The sequence below is a fragment of the Anabas testudineus genome, chromosome 21, assembly GCF_900324465.2.
Source record: "Anabas testudineus chromosome 21, fAnaTes1.2, whole genome shotgun sequence".
In the NCBI taxonomy this organism is placed as follows: domain Eukaryota; kingdom Metazoa; phylum Chordata; class Actinopteri; order Anabantiformes; family Anabantidae; genus Anabas; species Anabas testudineus.
The window spans coordinates 23,532,131-23,552,368 of record NC_046629.1 but is presented as its reverse complement, the minus strand read 5'-3'; the positions used below and the strand labels follow the sequence as shown (position 1 = coordinate 23,552,368).

Sequence of the window (20,238 nt, the reverse complement as noted above, 5' to 3'; positions counted from 1 at the left end):
AGTGCAGGGGGGTGGTGGTGGTGGTGGTGGTGGTGGTGGGGGGTGATGTGTGTTGCAGTGTGTCGTCCAGTCCCTGCCCGCACCTTTCCAAAAGTCCTGTGTGGTCAACGGGGAGATCAAGACTGGACAACTCCTGCTCTTTTCAGGCTGTTGTCTTGTGTCATCCTAAATGTTTAACAGCTGATCTATTCAGAAGTGAGTGACTCTGGATCAGAGTTCGCTGTTCCTTCATATAAAGAGACATTAAATGACTATAGAATTGATGCACTAAGGATAAACTGTTATTATATTTCAAAACTGTCACCGCAATAAAAAGTTTGGGTGTGTGGCAGTAATGAAGTGGATATGTTTTTTGGTCCTCATCTGATGCTGCTGTTTCTGAGCCATTTCACTGCTGAACTTTTCAGTTGTTCATCTGCGTCACTTTAAACTTTGTTTTGCTGGTCTAGCCCTTGTTCGAATAAAATGCACACATCTAAGTGTGAAAAGTCGTAATATCCTCCTGTAGACTGCTTCGTGTAAACACCAGCAGCTCTGCTGCTGCGTTGGGATGTAACCTGAATACACAACGTGAAAAACATCAAATCTGTTTGAAGGACTTTCTATTAAATCCTCGTAGGTTTCGATGCTCAAACGAGCTGCATACTTTGCCAATAAAAAGGAAAGTGCTTGAAGGTTGTTATTGCAGTAGCAAGTTCAGCTTTGTAAGGTCAAGAGCGCAAGAAACAAAGTAAAGGCAATAAAAAAAAAAAAAAACCCTCTGACCTTGTCAGTGAGCCACTGTCGGTGCACTGATTGGGCCGCTTGCTGCTACTCTCGCTGTTATGGAAAAGTGTTTGTCTTGAAGGGACAGACGCCTGTTGACCACAGCTTTATCTCAGTGCTGATTCCTCAAACTGTGGAAACCGTACGGTTCATTTTCAACACCTCATTCTCACTGTGTGTCTTCTGCAGCAGTTTTTAAAGTTGTGAATCACTGGAATCTGAAAGGACGATTGTGGCTGCTCGTGTGCAAGTGTACAGTATTCTATTTGATTGTCATCAATCCAAATTTGTCATGTTAACTAGCTGGACAATAATTAAACCTCTTACTTTCCTAAATTGTGATGCTTGTGTGGTGTTTGACAAAGTCAGGAACAGGTTCTTCAAACCCACTCAGTAGTTTGTGTGTGTGTTGTGTTATGTTGAGTGTATAGACTGGTTATCACGCTCATTCACGTACAGGACTTTAACAAAAAACTCTTTCTTCAAATTGTGCATCAGCAGCTTCCTTTGAGAACCTAACCCTGTGAATGTGCTCAACTCTCAAAGCTATATTAGGAGTAAGGTGAGAGACTTGACTCACATTTACCTTTAAACAGCGCAGCAGGTTTGTGCTATTGTGCAGAACAACAATGCATGAGAAGAGTTTCACTGACAAGCCTTTGCTTTTGTTTAAAGACATTATGCAGAACTATTATATGTATTTTTTAGCAGCATGGAGAAAGAAGCTGTTTTGCTGATTTGCTGAGTTAAAGGGAGTAATTGAGATTTTGCAAAATCCTGTCGCAGTAGTCAGCTAAAACAAAACCGTGTCAGGGGCAACCTTAGCAAATACTCATCAAAGCTAAGTTGACGGGCTGGCTAAAAACTGCTGCCCCACTTGCTGAGGTGACAAGTTTAAAGAGGAAAAACAGCTTTGACCAGGCACTGAGGAGAATGTGCCAAACTGGCCGTGTGTGTGTGTGTGTGTGTTGGTGTGTTGGTGTGTGTGAGTAAAGTTCTTCTGCATCATGCCCTCCCAGGAAAGCTGCATGCGGCTGAGATGCTGCACTGGCTCAGCATTAGTGGCCCCTTAGTAATACAGTAGCAAGAAAAAGTATGTGAACCTTCTTGAATTTCATGGTTTTCTGCATTAATTTGTTATAAAATGTGATCTGATCTTTATCTAAGTCAAGAGTGGTAACAAATATAATGTGCCTGATCTTTTATGTCTTTATTGAGAATAAATTGGTGATGGCTTTTGTGACCCCCGCCCCCCTTCCCCCCCGGTGGCAGTTTACTCAACCAGACACTTCCTGTAGCTGTGAATCAGACCTGCACATTGTTCAGGAGGAATTTAAGACCATTCCTCCTGCTCAACTGCTTCTGCTCTGTCATATTCTTTGGACGTCTTATGTGTGACGTGTGAAGTCATTCCATAGCGTCTCTATTGGGTTGAGGTCCCGGCTAACTGTTTGCCTAACTGTAGAGTGGTGAAGTTCTATAGTCTTCCAGCTTCTTTTAAATCAATAAATCTTGTTTGTGGATCCTTTGAAAGCCCCTTTTGACGTGGCACGGCTCACAGTGCGTATTCTGCTTATGCGGAGCAAATTCAAAAAGTTTAGTCAGTCAAAGTAGCTGTAGTCCACACCTCCAAACTAATTCTTCAACTTATGCTACCTGAGTCCAATTAGCTTTTTTGACATCATTGTGGACTATATAAATACATATATACATCAATACTCTTGACTTAGATAAAGATCAGATCACGTTGTATGACAAGTGAATGCAGAAAACCATCAAATTCCAAAAGGTTCACATACTTTTTTGCCACTGTAAATTGTTAGTCTCTGTCTGAGGAAAGGGAACCCTGCTCCCCTCCTGTAACGCATAGCTAGTGGCAACAAAAATTGTGGCCATAACCTTCACACAGCCCCGTGTGGACACAGCAGCCTCTGTCATCGATCCGCATGTTCCCTTCCCTGAGGACATTGTTGTTTGCATTTCCTCAGGATCTGCAGGCCGGTGGGTCCTGATGAGGATACACATTTGAAGGAAGCCACACGGGCCCAGTGTCAGTCATGATAAACTTCTGGATAAACATCCTATTATACTGTTATCTTAATGCAAGTGTCCTGGCTTGTTTTGAGTAGTTATAGCTCTACACAGAATACATGTAATGACATAAACATAACCTGTAATCCTGACTTCCAGAGAAAGGCCATGTCTTGTCTGACAGTGTGTGTAACTCTGCGTTCCCTTCTCTGTGTCTCTAGAAGCTGGTTCAGTGTTTAATGATTATCACTCTGTTCTGTCAGGGATTCTTGCGTTTGCAGACTAAATGAACACCTGCCAGGCACCCAATTTGTGCAGATTGTCCCTTTTGGTGAGAGGAGCACCTGCTGGACTGGCCAGTAATTGTTTCTGAAAACAATATATTTGAATGCATAGTTTGGAAACGATATCATTCGAGCTGCCTTCACTGTGGATGCCTTCCTGAATGAATTCATTTACCTCCGCAGCACAACATCAGTGCCGACAAAAAACATAAATAAATGTGAGTGAGAGGATGTTTAGTTGGTTTGACTTGTCTTAGTTGGAGACTGATTACACAGTGTGTCACGAACAGTTGTAAAAGGTTGAAGGAATGTGGATGAAAACAGTCTAAATGTCTGCAGGGGACTAATAGTCCTCCAATTAATAGTGCTTTAATTACAAGCAGAAACATTATTTCAAATACTTTTAGTCTAAAGACTCTGAGCAGGTTTCCTAATAGAGGGGCCCTTTCTGGACTTCCCGTGTACCCCTTATCAGTGGCCACTTGCCTGCCATTTTTGACTAACTACCATTCATCCGCTGTCCTGTATACTTTTCCTGAAACACACCAGGCATCCTGTTTTCTTCTCTCCTACTTTGTGACTGTTTTAAGTAAACAGCAGCTCCTGTGTAACACTTCTTGTTGTTAGATTCAGTATTATCAGTAAGGAATCGTACTGTAGTACATTAAATTAGGTTTTAGCATTCGTCTTTTAGAAGTGCTTTGAAAACCACATTTATTTATTTCTTAGTTTTAACATTAGAATGATTAGAAACAAAAGAAATGGTTTAGTGACTGCTCTCCTCCCATAAAGACCATTCCTGATCAAGCTTCTTCACACTATGACTAGATCAACTTTGTATCCAGATGCTGAGCCGGGCTCTTGCTAAACTTCTTCTTGTCTCTCAAAGAAACTTAGAGAAACTTCTCATCAGATTTTGGCAGGTCTTTCACTCCGATTGCGTGTCCTTGTCCTCCTTACAGAGGTCACACTCAGTATTTGTCATTTTTGCCTATTTTTTCTTTATTTTAATACTATGTACATATTTCCTATATTTTTCACTTGTATTCTGCTAAGGTGACTTGGAATGTTTATATATATATATATATATATATATATATATGGTTATACTGCCATTGGCAAAACAACAAATCTATTGGAAGCCTTAGACTTTTTCATAGTACTGCATATGAGCACATTTAAAAAAAAAAAGCAGTAGATTACACATAACCTGTTGTCAGTTTAGAGACCAAAATGTCTTTGGCCTTAAATATCAAACATTCTGTGTGCTTGGTTTGTTGTGGCAGTGGTAAGGGCACAGAGCAGTAACAGACATCGTGAAGCTGTTAGTCACAGCTGTATATTTAAGTCCGATGGAGCAGGTGGTGTGAGTGCTCAGAAGACCACAAATGCTTTTGAACACATCCCCACATTGAAGCAATTTTGCTTAAGTGGAAGTGAATGCTGGTATGTGATTGATTAAAGTTGAACCAGGTTGAAGCTTTGCAAGATGTACATGTGCAGGAGGCAGTTTGGTTTCTAACATTACCCATTCTGTGCTCAAACTGTGGTTTAACAGTAATACAGGTCCCTACAAAGTAAATATCACTGTGATTCATGGAATACTATGTAGACGTGCTATTTTCTGCCAAAGTTTTATCAGTTTTAGTTCTAACAAAATTTACACTTAATAATTGTTGGACCTGATCTTTAACAGACTTATACGAAACCTTGTCAAACCTGATTTGCATCAATTAATAAAAAAAAAAAAAAGAGACATGAGCACCACCAGACCTGAACAGACTAACCGGAAAAGAACCCCAGAGGTGTAAAGAGTACTAAATTATTATACCCATGTAAAAGAAAACGTATAAAAAAAAATAAACAAAAACTCAGTTACTTACTGTATTTGAATTCTCAGTGATTCTCTTTTATTTAGAAGAACTGTTTACAGTTTTACAGCGACTGGAGGATCAGCAACAAACTCAAATAGCCTACAACACCTAATATGTTTAACTTGGTTTTACACCAGACAAAGGAGAAATCGTCCGACCTAAACCACGATGATACAAACTGCAGGAACAATTTCACACGTAGAATTCAGGGATGAATAAAGGGAACATGAGTTTTAAATGTAGCTGAAGCTTAAAAACACAAAAAAATGACTTTGTTACAGTAGCAAGAATTAATAAGTATAAAACATTACTACCCTCTGTGGATTGATTGACTAATAAGGATATAACACAGTATGTGGTATATCATAGAAACACAGAAAGTCACTAAAGTAAAACAATTCTTTTACATGTTTTATTTAAAATACATAATGCATAAAAAACTTCACCTTCTGTGCCAACAGTAGAATATTCTGCAGCTAATGGGCTGATAGATGTGTTTTAGACTATTGATTTAGATTTGGTAAACTAAGATTGACCTTGTCAGAACAAAGCTGTTGAACACGTTGCATCATTGTTGTAGTTGTTATTTTATTTATTTTCACTTCAACATAAAATTCCGGACAGTGCTGAATAATAAAACTTTTATCCACCTCACACTTTAGTAGCCGCTGTTACAGAGTTGATGTTTTTTTGAGTATTATCTCTTGGTAACACCTGAAAATGTTTTTGTTGTTGTTGTGTTGTTTTTGTTTGTTTGTGATCAAACTGGTCGTGTGTTAGGTTTTCGTACGGATCAGTATTTCTGCAGTTTTGCGGGGCGGAAAATAAAGAAAAAAAAATATCAGTGGCCTTTGATCAGACTTTGAGTCGACCTTGTTCTTTTATGTGAATTTGGAATGTGACAGTGATGTGTTTGGATGTGTGGGTGATTGAGAGGCTTTGTAAATCGTTTTGTCCCGCTTGGTCTCAAAAGCACAATATGAAAGCGGCTGGTGCACCCTGCAGTCCATGTCAGTTTTACATCTTTGCCACAAAATAATGAGGGCACAGATGACCTTGCTCTTCACTACTGCTATCGAATTTTGTCCTGCAATGTCATTATTCCCGACCCAGTTTAAATTAGAACTGGAATTGATTTCTGGCTTAATTTAACATGAGTGGCCAGTTTCAATCAATTAATCAGCCTGTGTAAAACAAAACTGTAACATATAATGTTTGCTCAAGGCTACTGTTGACTAATTACACTCTACGTTTCCAGTGTCAAAAAAATCCCTTGGAGAGGCAGTGGTGTAAAAGTTGTGTAACATGTAAATAAAATCAGAATGCAATGATTTACAAATCATTTAAAAATTTGATGCCAGCAATATATGTTGAGACAGGGAAACAAAAGACTGGAAAAGTTGTATAGATATTGATGTATAGATAGAGTAATAAAAACACCATGTGGAACATATCATAACTAACCAGGTTAATTAGCAGCAGGTCAGTTTCATGATCAGTATAAAAAGAACATTCAGGAGATGCTGAGTCTTTCAGAAATAACGACGAGTGTGTAAAATAATTCAGTGTAAAAATAATATATTCTTGAGGATAATATCACTAGAGAAATCTCTGTACACAAGGGACAAAGCCAAAAACCAATATTAAATTATCATGATCTTTGAGCCCTCAAGCAGCACGGCATGGAAAACGTATACAGATTCTTTAATGGAAATCACTGCATGGGCTGGGAACACATCGGAAAACCGCTGTCATTCATTGCTGCGCTCACAAATTTAGAGACAATACCAAACCACACTCTGCATGTATCACAACAGCACGACTCTGTAGTAAAAGAGTTGGATTGTTTAACTGGCCTGCCTGCAGTCCAGACGTGTCGCCCACTGAAAAGTTCCCAAATGCTGTTCGGTGGGGGTTATGCAGCATACTGGTAAAGTTGCCTGTGTTCCTACATTTTTAAAATGTGTTGCTGGCATCTAATTCCAAATGAGCATATATTTTTCAAAAAGCATTCCAAATTTTACATTTCAACATTTCATTTCCTTTTGTACTATTCACATTTAAATACAGGTTTTAAATGATTTGCAAATCAAGGCGTTCAGTTTGTATTTACGTTTAACACACTCCTGTCTAAAACCTCAGAAGCCGTATAGTATGAAATTTAAAAAAAGTGTTAAACTTGTTTACAAAAAAACAAACAAAAGAAAACACGACACACATCAGCACATCAGTTTCTGCTCAGAACGTCGTGGTCTTTTATCAGTACAAAATGTACTAAAGCAGCAAATTTGTTCCTCTAAGTTTCCCTTTACCTGGAAGGCATACCATGATGTTAAGTGCACTTAGCTTTTCAGGAAAAAAAAAAAAAAAACACTCAATGTGCATTTATCTCCACTCCACCTTACAGTCTCATGCACTCTCAGGGATTCAGACCTCTTTTGTTCACGCCTTCTCCACAATAGAGTTACTTCAATTTCAATTTGGTTTATTTATATAGTACCAAATCGCAATAAAATTCATCTCAAGGCTCTTTACAACGTAGGGTTTACGACCTTACAGAATTATGGGAAAAACCCAACAAATCCTACCTAACTTCAATCTGCCAAACTACACAGAGCAGGCACTGACGTTTTTCCAAGGCAGTTACACACTTTTCTGCTGAAAGATACACAATCAGAAGCCCAAATAGGGGATTTTTCTGTGTCACACTGTCTGGCCTAGTGGTAAGAATACACACGTGACAACAGACTGTAATTTTGGAGCATGATGGTATGTTTTTTTTTTTTTTTCTTTTGCAAATATAGCAGCACGACCCCAGACTGCACGACTGAGACATTTTGCACTTCCCTGAGGGGAGGCCACATCAATGCCGCCCCATCAACCCCGTCACCAAATTGTGGCGAGCAAGAGGCTGCCGGTTGCAACTATTATTCATGTAGTATACATTAGGATTATGACAGGCTTGGGAATGCATAATATAGCTTCACTTTGGGAAAAACTGTAACTTTCAAAAGTGTAGATGTGGTATTTAGTGTTGTGAGACTCAATGTGAGTGTTAGAACAGCCTAGTAAAGAATTTTATAACCTCTATTTCTTTTTTTTTTTGTGCACTGGAGAGTTCTCGGCAAAAACAGAAGAAAGGGCTAATGCACATGCCAGACAAGGTTAGCATCAGAGCGTGAATGTGACATTACAGTCAATGCTGTACACATTTGCACGTTAGCAACACAAAGGGCAGGACAAGGCCTCTGTGCAACCACCAGAAATATACTTGGTCATAGTTGACTGGAGCGTCAGCAGAAATGCTACATAGCCTATCCTGTTGATTACTGTGGGATTTCAAGTAGGCTAGTCACCATTGAAAGGACTCAGTGCTTGTTTGTCATATAAATGAAATACTACTAAATGAAGTACGGCATGCTGAATACTTCAGCGTGTTCAGGGATACTTTATGTGTTACGATAAAGATAATTTGGAATGGATGGGTCATAAATGTTTATTTATCCTCCGTAACCTTTTCTGGTCTAAGTATGTCTGGCTGAATATTCATGCCGTCTCTCTCAGCTGCACTTAACATTTAAATGGTTGCACTCATTCATAACTGCAGAGAAACTTCAACTACAGCTTCGCAGCACATAGTGGCTCCACTAGAGTAGTTGGTGAATAATTGCAATGGTTTAGTCACATTAAATTGTATTTTTTTTCACAAAGAAATAAGAGCAGTGTTGTGTTTTTAAGTGGGAAAAGAAATATAATAGTTATTAATTGAACTTATTGGAGAAAACTTTTGACCTTACACATGAAATAACATGTTTTGGGCAATGGTTTTCATACATAGCATCCAGGCTTCACTCATTTCTTCAAGTATTAAATTGTGAATTCCAATCCATTCATTACACCATTTGTTGTAGTAGAGACGTGTTGTTTAGATGAGTATCAGCAGATCTCTATCATACAGGGGAAAAAACTAATTGTATGTCTATAACAAGCTGTCATGTCAATCAGTACAGCCACTTTTCTAACACTATCCTGTGCAGGCTTTGTGAACATATACAACAACGGAACAGACAGCCACACAAAGGTCCATGTTATAGTACTCCATTGTGTATATATCATCGTCAGAAACATGGATTGTGTCATCATGATGCTGTACATGTATTCACAGTGGATTAGGCTAAAGCCATCAATAATGCAGGCCACATGGAGTAACTGTGAAAACACTCTCTTTTCTTCTTTTCTAAGCTCTACTCTTCTCCTTAACTGTGCGTAAATGATCTTCCCATGAACAACAAGTTAAACGCCTGAATGTCTGGAGATGTCTGTGGTAGAAGAAATGGATAAATGAAGTTGGCCTCTCTTCTGCTTACTTGTCCTTTTTGTAATCATCAAGCTTCTGTGTTTCCTTCCTGTCCTCCATATTCTATGGCGCTCTGCACAGAGCCCTTGGTGATATGGCTATATATAGAATGAAAAGGAGGAGCAAGATTAAGAAAAATAGAGAGCTTTTCAGTGTGAGGTCCTGTGGAACTCACGTCAGCACTGCTGAATGAAAGGGTTAATGATGCTCCGATTTAGCCAGTAGACTGTTTCTGTCTGTGCTGCACTGACTCAGGGTGAAGAGGTCAAGCCGCTGCAGTCTATGATAGACTTCCGCAATTAACTGCAATACCTTCTGACTAAAAGCCCTTTGTGAAAGAATAGACTTTGTAGGCTGCAGCTTTTTTTTTTTTGTTGCTATAATTACTGTGAAGGTTCATGATAGATAAGTTTATAAGTTTTGATAAGTAAATAATTTTATGGTGACTTTCTAGGTTTGTTGTGGCTGCTAGAGGACTCTCAAGCCACCAAACACCACTAGTAAAGCGCCCTCACCTTGGAACATGAATATGAGTTTGACACCCCTGTTCTAGGTTCTTGCAGGATAAAACCCAGGTCATCTCTGCGCTGTCTGACTCAGATATTTGCATTTTCACGTGCATCTCACCCAGGTAGTCTACATGTTCAGGCCTCCAGTGCATCTCTGAAAGCAGCTATACAGCAGCAGCCAGTCTTTGGTCACTGGTCTTCCACTTAGTATATATTCACTTTACAGTGGTCAGGTGCAAGAAGTGTTATCACACATGTTGATCTTTATTTATGGTTCTTTCTTAAATCCGCTACTGGGGAAAAACAATGATTTTGAATAATTGAATTGCCTTTAGATTTAAAGAAAAATTATGTGACTAGGGTCCTGTCTTTACAAACAAAGAACAAATGTTTTCTTTTGCTTTTATAGACTCTGTAAATGACGCGCTTGTGAGGTTGGTATAAAATTTTATTACAGTGCCAAATAAACAGTCACTGCACGACTGGATAAACCATATGATGATAATGCATGTGAGCTGCAGTCAGTGCTGTGAGTTCTGTTCTTCAAACTAAAGCAATACCAGTCGGCATACGGCTAAAAACAAAAGGCTTTGTTAACCACGTGTCGCAAGTTGCCTGCATAGATTCACTGCAGAAGTATAAATCAAGTTAGGTGCAGTCAGTTCTACCACCCGCCTTCTTCACACTTCTACTAAAACACATACAAGCACATAAAGATAGTAACAGCGGCAAGATGATCACTTCAAATACATCGTAGTTTTCAAAACTACCGATCATTGATTTCTATTTTAAAATATTTTCAAACAAAAAGGAGGCCATACATGATGTTGTTTCATCCTGACAATCTGTGCAGAAGATTGTGTTAAATTTCTATGTTTGAAGGAAAAACCTAATTCTAACATAAGAAAAGGTTTTTAAGAGTAAGACTAACTGATGGCACCTTTTGGCAAACATAATACTACTGCAGATTAGGTTGGCTGGCGTTGCAGTAGTGTAAATCCAATAAACAGCGGGATAGAGCTGCTAATGTCAACGTTAGCCTGAATTCTGTTCGCATCTAAAACGGGTTCCACACTGTGGGAACAACTGCTGATGTATAGTAGGAACCAGAACTGAGCTTTTATGACCCGATTGTACAAACTAGCATAAACTATTTAGATAATAGAAACAATTTTAATTACCAAAGTAAGACTGGTTCATTCATATGTGCCACTTTCTCTTGTACGTAAATCTTTGGAAAGGTCTTTCAAATATACCATCCTTCAGTTGTTGTATGCCACTTCTTCCCGTACATACAGCCCGGTGCATGCTGCTGGTTATGTTTGGTAAAATGTGACTGACAGTCAGGTAAAAGCAGCCGAACTAGAGAGAGCATTAAACCAGAGGTTCAGGAATGAATACTACTAGTTAATGTAAAGGAGGATTGAGCCTAGCCTTTACTCTAATCCAACGAAGAACTTCTATGTTAGCTTTGTCAAAGCTCTGATGAGATTGTATGAGTCCTCCACTGGGTCAGGCATCCTGCAGAGATCATGTAACAACCCGAAAAATATTCATATTGTGTAAGAGCACGATTAAGAATGAACTAAATGCTGGTGGATAGCGGACGGGATGAGCACAAGAATAATGGCAGAAAAAGTGCAATGAAAATAAAACATTTCTTTGAGCTAACACAATAAACTCAAACTGATCCAGTCAGATGCACTATTTTGCACTGTTGTGCATCTGAATGCATCAGTAACTTACCCTCAGACAGCTCATTCTGCACGTCCTGGTTTGCAAAATGGGACCCATTCAAGACTTTGGTCTGTGTCAAGTCTTGTTTCAACCTTCCTGTCCACTTGTATTTGCATCTTCCAAATGCCACAAAGCCTCCAAGAAGACAGTAAAGGCCGACATTGTACCTGTGATTATTTCCTGTTGTATATTTACGACTGCTATCACTGCTAGAAATCAGAACTATTTCTTTTCAGTTACATCTTCGTCAATTAAAAGCTAAATACTAAAATAATGGAGAGCTGCAGCCCTATTTTTCTGAAATCAGCCAGATATGTTGATCAAATAGTAAAGGAGTTAGTTTACTTCTGTGGTCAGGTGTTTTTGAAATTGACAGGATGCTTGGGGGGGATCTAAACATTGTTAACAGAAATGGAGGGGTTTACTGGGCGCAGAGCGTAGCAGGTGCTGCCAGCCCATGGGGGCATATTTGTGTACTCTGCTCACTCAGTGGGAACATTTTAATTTGATCCCTTTGTTTCTATAAAACGGGTCAGGATTTGTTCTACCCCTGGGCAATTTGTGTCAGTTCCTGTACAAAGACTTTATAGTGATGCAGAAGAGGTGCAGTGCCATGTGTTTTCAGAAGAAGTGAAAATGTTCTCAGTTTTTCAGGTTTCTAAATAAAGAATAAAGTGGTTTTGTTTGGTCACCTAGAAGCTCTTCACTTTTTCACTGAGGTCTTTATGTGCACAAGATCACATGCAAGCAGTCTGACGGGATATGTGAAAACACGGACAGAAATATGTCATATAACCGTACAAAAACAGATCTTGTTTGGCTGTTAATATGGAATCAAATGTCCATTCATTTTGAGAACAATTAAGACAAGTGTTTTGAGTAGCTGGATTACGTTTTTGGCATAAAGTCTGCATTTGCCACAGATAATCCCAGTATTGTTTTTTTCACAAGTGGAAAATCCATGTACACACTGGAATGTTTTCTGCCTCTACGTGCCTTAAGTGACAGGTCATTTGCTCTAAAACCGCAAATCACCACAACAAAATATTCAATTCTGTTCTTCAATGTCAGTGTACAGAGTCTAATTCCAAAAAAAGGAAGAAAACTGTGGTTTGCATTTTAATCATTTCATTGATTGTGGCTTTTGACAGACCTTCCAACTCATGTTGGATTTAAAAAAATCGTGTATGGAAATTAGCTTTTTCTTTTGCTTTTTCCTTTCAATCACAGCCACTGTGATGGTTTTTCCTCTAATTAATAGACCAACACTGATGCTGATGACTAGTTTGACTGTCTTTGCAGTCAGGCGATACTTTCTCATTAGTGCTTTTTACAAAAAAAATCCTTACAGAAGACCTAATGGGCTGCTGCAACAGCCTCAACTCCTGTCCAGCATTATTTATTCCAACATATAAGTACATTTCCACACATGGCCGACTTGTTTAATTGCACTTATTCATTATTAAATTGGAAGTTTACTTATGGTATCATACTTTCCTTTACTTTCCTTTATACAAATTCCTGGATGGGTCTTCATCCTCTGCAAGCCTCTTGGAATAATCAGAGCACTGTGGAAGATTAAATGCAGTTGTGTTCCCGCTGAAATGTGAAGTTAAACGTGTTCCCAGGCTTCCCTGGGCTTTTCTTTTCTGCCTTCACTTCACTTGCACATCTCCTTTGCACAGGTAGTAACGGTTTTGGCCTATGTCTGCTGTACAGACATTCTATTGTGGTGTAAATGTTGAAAGGATCACTCTGCACCACAGCCTCAAACATACATTGCAGCTCATTATTAGAAATGTTGTATATGTATGTATTTTAGTGCACCGCGTCCTGTTTAGGTCGCCCATGTAGTTGCACATTCGACACCTCACTAACAAGTCGTTTTACTTTCATGTCTTTAGCCGCATTACTGCGCATTTAAAAATCACATCACTGCAGGCATCCAAATCATGTGTGTCTCCTCTCAATTCATTCACTCGTGATAAAAAGAAGAATCCTCATGAAGTTATAATTACAGAGTACGACTCCCAGGGTGGCCTCGCTGTTGAGCAGGTTTTGGTTGAGCACCTGATCAACTGTGAGTACAGCTCCAGCTCTCAGCCTTTGACTTCTCCTCTGACAAGTGTGTGTCAGTAGTAGGACCATATCAAACGTCCTTACTTGCAGTCAAATTAGACCCTTTTACACTGACGATTCCTTTTATTCCAGTGTTGAAGCTTGAAAAATATTGTTGGTGTTGAATCATCAATGTTTTATTTCTCTGTCTGAAGGATCCTGTAGTGACACCTTATTTTTCTCTCTTCCCCCCATCTGTCAGTTTTTCAACTGCAGGAGACATCCCTCCATCCCTCTCTCACACACACACACACACACACACACACACACACACACTCCTTGTTATTCCTGGGGTTGAGAATGTTTCTCTCTAGGCAACACGCACTCTCTCACTCAGACCAAGTGGTGATGAAAGATGGGCTTAAATTGGGATGTTCTGCTGTACCAGGGGAAGGTGTGAGTTTTTTTTACACCTCTCCAGCATCTCAACACTTTTTGAATGTGCACTACATGGCGCTCAACTTATTATTAGCAGCTTCTTTTTTTCTGTAAGAGGCTTATACATTTCAATCAGTACCTTAAATTGCAGGATGTAATTAAGCATGCAAGCATGTCCTTTGTGTCTCTTTGCACATAGTGTTTGTTTATTTTGAAGCGAAAATCCGAGTGTCCTGCAGAATAAGTGGAAATTAAATTAAACTCTTACCCCAGAGGATAATCATAGTGTAGAGTCAGCAGTCTACTGAGTGATGCTGTGAAGTGGAAGGGTGGACTGGTGTTAAGAAATAATGGCCTTCAACTTGACAGCCTGAGTCCAGCACTTGGATATTCCTATTCGTTAAAGTCTTACTGTATCACCCATGATATATCAGGATGAAATTCTCCCCATGGCAAGTATTTGTTGTACCAAAATATTGATAGTACAGTGGCATAATGATGTGTTTGGATACACATAGAGCAGGCGTCTCAAATGTGTCTACAGATGGAGCAAGTGTAGTGGAGGGCTGAGCTCACACGCTGTAAAAATCTGAGGAAGAGTTAATTCCAAAAAAGGAGCTTTCTCTGTTGTTTGGAAATGGTTCGGCAACAAATCAGATGTGAATCAAACATCTGTGATTTGCCCGTTGTGTGGGAAGATGTTGCTCGAGGAGAACACAGCAGATGTTAGACCAACAACAGAAAGCCTTTACCTGACTTTTATTCAGGACGGTCTTCCCAGTGCACTTTCCAGTGGTACTCCCCACAATAAAAGAAAGATAAGCTGATGGAGGTTTTGCTATTTTGCTGAGCCAAAGATGAGATGACACTTCAAACTGTGAATCTGGAAGTTATTTTTGTTTACATGATACTCGAGACTTTTTGCTTTGTGACCAAAAGATGTTCTTAAATGTTTTTATTTTCATGTCAACAATTATATTGTTAAAATTCAACATAAATGTGAGCTTTCACAATATTAATTTCACAATAAAAGTTGTCTTTCCTGTATATGATGTGAAAATTTAACAGAAAGCATTGAGTGTCATTGACGGCACTCCAAAGAAAAGCAACAAAACAAAAATAAATAAAAGGAAATTAAAAAAAAGGAAATTTAGAGCAGCTAAGCAGGGGGTAAATATGAGCATTGTTGGTGACAGCCTTCATTGGGTAGTCAAGGCCAGATTTATGGTATATCAGCACATTTTAACATATTATGACATAAATTTGAAGTGTATTTTCTGTAGCTGTCCATAAAATAGTTGCACATTAGAGAAATAACCCAGCGGTTTCTCATAGTCGAGTGTAATTTGTATCGCAGACCATGAATAATATTGTCTAATGGCCATTTGTGCTAAGAATAGGAACTGCTGCAGCCAAAGTGCATTTACCAGGATGACTATCTTTCAATTAGCTGAAGTGATTGAGCTGTCTCGTAACGCAGCCTGATGACCTAAATAGACCCACGGTGGAGTGGGAGATGTGTGAGGCATACAGGATCTAAACAGTGACCCCACAGACATACATACATAAGAAATGCTGTCTTCAGGTGGCTGCTCAACAGCTATGAATATTTGGAACAGTGGTAACAGCACTTTCACTGACACTCTGGTTTGTTTGGGATTAGCAGGGCTGATGGCTGCTTCTCTGTACACTTCCATTTAAAATACATTTTTGGCAGTTTGCTGATCCACTTGTCTGAAGAGATTTACAATGAGTACAGCATTGATGTAAACAACCATTTCTTAAGTGGGCAGGGGTCAAAGTCATAGCAAAGGATTTCTTCCACAGATATTCTCGGTTGCCTAAAGGTTTTTGTGGAAAAGAGGAAGAGGAGAGTGGTGGAAAAGAATTCGAACTCAGCAGTAAAAGTGCCCATCTACACTTGAGAGAGAAATGTCTAATCTCAAGTCCAAGAATGTGTGCCACAAGCTTTTTTTGGGCAGTTTTTTGTTTTTGTGTTGCACTGTAAGTAGCTTTTGTTACAGCTTGTTCGCTTCCCTCGGTGAACACAAAGCTCCCTGTTTGGATTTGATGGCCAGCCACTGTACACTCCATCCACAGCTACAGTATGTGAGCCTGTCTGTTGGACATGTCGTGGACCAGAGGTAGTGTTTATTCTTGGATTCAACCCTTTTTTTCTGTCATTAGGTTTTCAACAGTTTAACAGTTAACTAATAATAAGACGGAGAGCCCATGAAGAAAAGATGTCTAGTTGAAATGAATATAGGCTGAAGTTCCTAGATGATCGATTGATCTGCTACTAATTTATATCTATCTAAATATTGCGTATGCTAAACTTTTACTGCTTTTATTCAGCTTCATGTTGACTAACATGAAATAGAAATTATTTCGCCTTTACCTGCAGGAAGTGTTTAACTTTATCTGTAGATACATTAATCATAGTGTGATACACTACACTACAACGCTCTCTGGAACTGTGAAAAGGTTATTCAGCTCCCATACTCCTTGACCTGATGGTACACCGGCAGTCTGCGCAATACACAGACCTCTTCATGTTCATGAATAGAACCCCACATTAAGGTCGACTGCTACATGCAGCATCACACATGAAAGAGCTGTTTATATCCCACAGAGGAGCTTTGCAGAGAGAGGGTGTTGCAGACTGGTGGAATGCGTCAGCGGGCAGGCAGGCAGCGCTAGTGGTTTTTGGAAGGAAGATGTAACAGTCCTATTACTCACCTCTGTAGCAGGGATAGTGCTGTGTTATGCCTCCCAGGGGTTCTGCTCAATCATTGGCGCATGGTTTATTACCTTGTTCTGTGGAGGTGTGTGTGCACTTGCTGCGGAGCCTTCTGCTCCTAACTTCTGTATTGCACCGGGATTTGTTGTCTGTGTTTACAATAGCATTTGTGCCGTTTGATGCGCATTTTTATTTGTATCAACTTGTAAAAATGCCCCTGTGTGTTTAAATGAATAGTTCTGCTTGCCTTGGGTCATATATGCATGTCAGGTTTCATTCCTTCTACTCTCCTCCTTTGGCACCAGTCCTGTGATGATGCTGCCGCATTTTTTTTTTTTTTTTTGCTGCATTTGACACAGATGTTGTAATGACCCCAGTGGGCAAAACAGGTTTCCCCCTAATTATTTGAACAACATCTGGGCACAGAGGAGAGAAGAGGTGGAGAAGGACGTTCGTCCCGGAGGGCGGTCGGCCATAATCGAACCGTAAATAAGACATGGCTCAGGGGATGTGGGATGCTTGTGCAAGCAAGCGTGGGTTTGTGTGTGGGAGAGAGGCCATTTCAATAGAGTACACAGTAGGGCAGGGGGAGGGTAAGAGGTGGAATCTACCATACGGATGGAAGAAAGACAAAGGGTGAAATTGGAAGGGAGGAGAAGAGGAAGGAGAAAAGGAGGAGACTCAGCAGTCCACGTCAACTCACTTAATGCTCCCTACTGGCCCCAGGGATGCTGACAGTACAGTTTTGTTGATTCATTTCCAACTAGTTCCACTGTCTTTTGCAGTCAGTCTCTATTCCCGTTGTCCTTTTGCTGCTCTATTTGTAATGCTCCTCGTCCTCTACTATGACCTTGCAGATCTGAAGTCTTCCCTGTCAGATTGTCGGGTCTGCTGATGCATATTCCTCATGCCAGAGTGTGTGTGTCTTTGGAGTTAAAGCGTTATGTAATAATTCCCACAGGGTGTGAGGTGAAGGGTAATGCTAGTGTGCCAAAGGATAGGTTACAATAAGCTGATAGATGGATGTGTTTGCTCTAAGTAAGAAGTGTCCTTTCTTGCAGGCTGTGCTCCCACATTTAACACTGGAACTGTCTGGTTTACATATATTCACATTGTGCCACTGGCTCATTTTGACCCCCACAGACTTGCTATGTTTTTCCTGCAGGACAAAGGTTCGGCTTAGTGTGCCTACAAAATTTGTCAGTGGAAACTTACAGGCTGACGAAAACGTGTCCTCTCACTTTATTCAGTGTGCATTTCAGTTCCTGGACTGGCTGCTTTCATAGTTCGCTTTTAACCACACACACACTGGTTAATGGTGATATGATTTTTGGAATAAGTAGAACAATAGAACAAGTGCTGCAGGATCTGAGCATGTGATTTTGGAGATGCGTCAGAATTGAAGAAGTGTATTGTAAATATGTTCACTAAGTGGAAATACTTACACCTGATTTAATTATAAATTACATTTTAATTAATTATAATACACATACACTTATAATTATTTCTTGATTCATTAAAAAAGGTTGCTGCTAAATATATATAAAACAACAACTGTTATATGAGCTGTTAAAAGTAAAGCTGATCATTTAAACCATGTTTGACTTGGTTGACATCTTTGATTTCTGTGGAATTTAGATCACAGCTGGTGATGCTACTTTGACCTAATATGTGCAGTTAGTTGATTATTTTGCTGTGACTGACTGTATTACAGATGTTTCCTAGTAACTGCTTTGTTATTAATGGCATTTCTTTAGTGTTAATTGTGCAGAAAAAGCATCAGAATTTTCTTGTATTCTGTACTAGGCTGTTCGTTATTGAAATGAATAATTGAGAATTCGGATTGTGAATAGCAATAGTATAATAGTATAGTAGCTCATATTTAGCTATTTGCTTTGAAATTTAGGTAATGGTTTTTTTAGACATAGGCAGAGATGCAACAAGCCAACATCAAAGAAGTAGAGGCGACTGTTTCATTGCCTCACATCATCATTGTCTGGGCCGTAAAGTGGCACTAGGAAATAATTCTGTGTACCAGTGCCAACAGTGCGGGGCGCTGCAAAAACTAGACCAAAACCCTCACTGACAGCCTGGCAATGGCTGACATCTGACTGTCGGCTTGGTTTGTCATATCTAACACTGAAGACAGTAAAGATGGAATCAACTTTCCTGTTGATATAAAAGATAAATTTCAGTGTCCACTATTCAGTCAAAATTTAAAACCAAGCAATAATAAAATAAAAACAAAACTTCAACAGTGCTTAGTAATTTTCCCTTACATGTAAAAAAACAAAAAAGAACCAAACAGTCCATCTAAATAAAACAAGAGGGTGAGGATGGAAAAGAGCATCCTGTACTTTGTGCTTTCTTCGATCTACACTATGTTGCATCTATTAGGCTACGTTACAATTTTATACTGAAATGGAGGAAGGTCAACATCTCCACATGGCATTCTGAGAGCACATACTCTGCACTGCAGGCCAGATGGATGTTACAGGGATGGACAGAAAAGATTAGATTATTATTATTTCATATCTCTGGGATGGAAGAATAATAATGTGTATAATGTGCATCTTTTGACTTTATTTGATAGTCGTCGTGGTGAGGCAGACAGGACGTGACCAGTCCTGTCTGCCTCTGTTGTAGATGAAAAAGCAGTTCATCAGCTTTACAGCTATTATATTTTGGTAGTTGGTAGTTTCAGTTTATAGATAGCTTGAGTAGAATTCTCTTTAATGTGGGTCTTTGTGAAAAGAAGATGCAAGAAAATGAACCGTTTTTTCGAGGTCAGATGCATTGTGGATGGGCTCCAGACAAATGGATACAGTCAGCACTACCCAAGACAACTTACTTAATGGGAGCATTTATGTGGTAATCAAGAATGGGTTACAATGATGTTGTGATTACAATAGGGAAGGCTTGTGATGGTCTTGCTGACTAAACCTAAAAATGGATGAAACGAACTAAACTACTATGTGTTGAATAGAGTAACTTTGACCTTTTACCACTTTGTTGCAGCATTTTGATCATAGCCTTCTCTTCTTTGTCTTGGCTCAGTGTAAAATGCAGAACTTCCCACATGTAAGTTAGAACAATTTGTTTGGATGGTCTGCTCAGAAATGGTTAAATGTGGAAACACTTATACATGTAACACTATGGTTTTATACTGAAGCTATCTATTATGAGATGGCAGCAGAGGAAAATCCCCTCTCAAGGTTATAAAAAGGCTTTTGATCCTGATACCAGCTGTAAAGGGATGATACTATGTAAAAGACGACAGTCCTCCGCTAGTGTTTTGATTAATCTTGTGCTTGTCTTTCCTTTGAAAGGCCATCCTTGTAATTTTTTTCTAATTTTTCTTTGATTGTAGATCAAGACAGAGGATCCATAAACGACATGTGCTACTTGATAACAAACTTGCTCGGGTGACTGTAGGTTTCTTCAA

General features: G+C 39.4%; 1 protein-coding gene across 1 annotated transcript in view; it reads left to right on the top strand.

The window, feature by feature from the left end:
- The window catches only part of adarb1b (adenosine deaminase RNA specific B1b), a 109,973-nt gene that overhangs the window by 581 nt on the left and 89,154 nt on the right, over nucleotides 1-20,238 (top strand). The window lies entirely within an intron of this gene.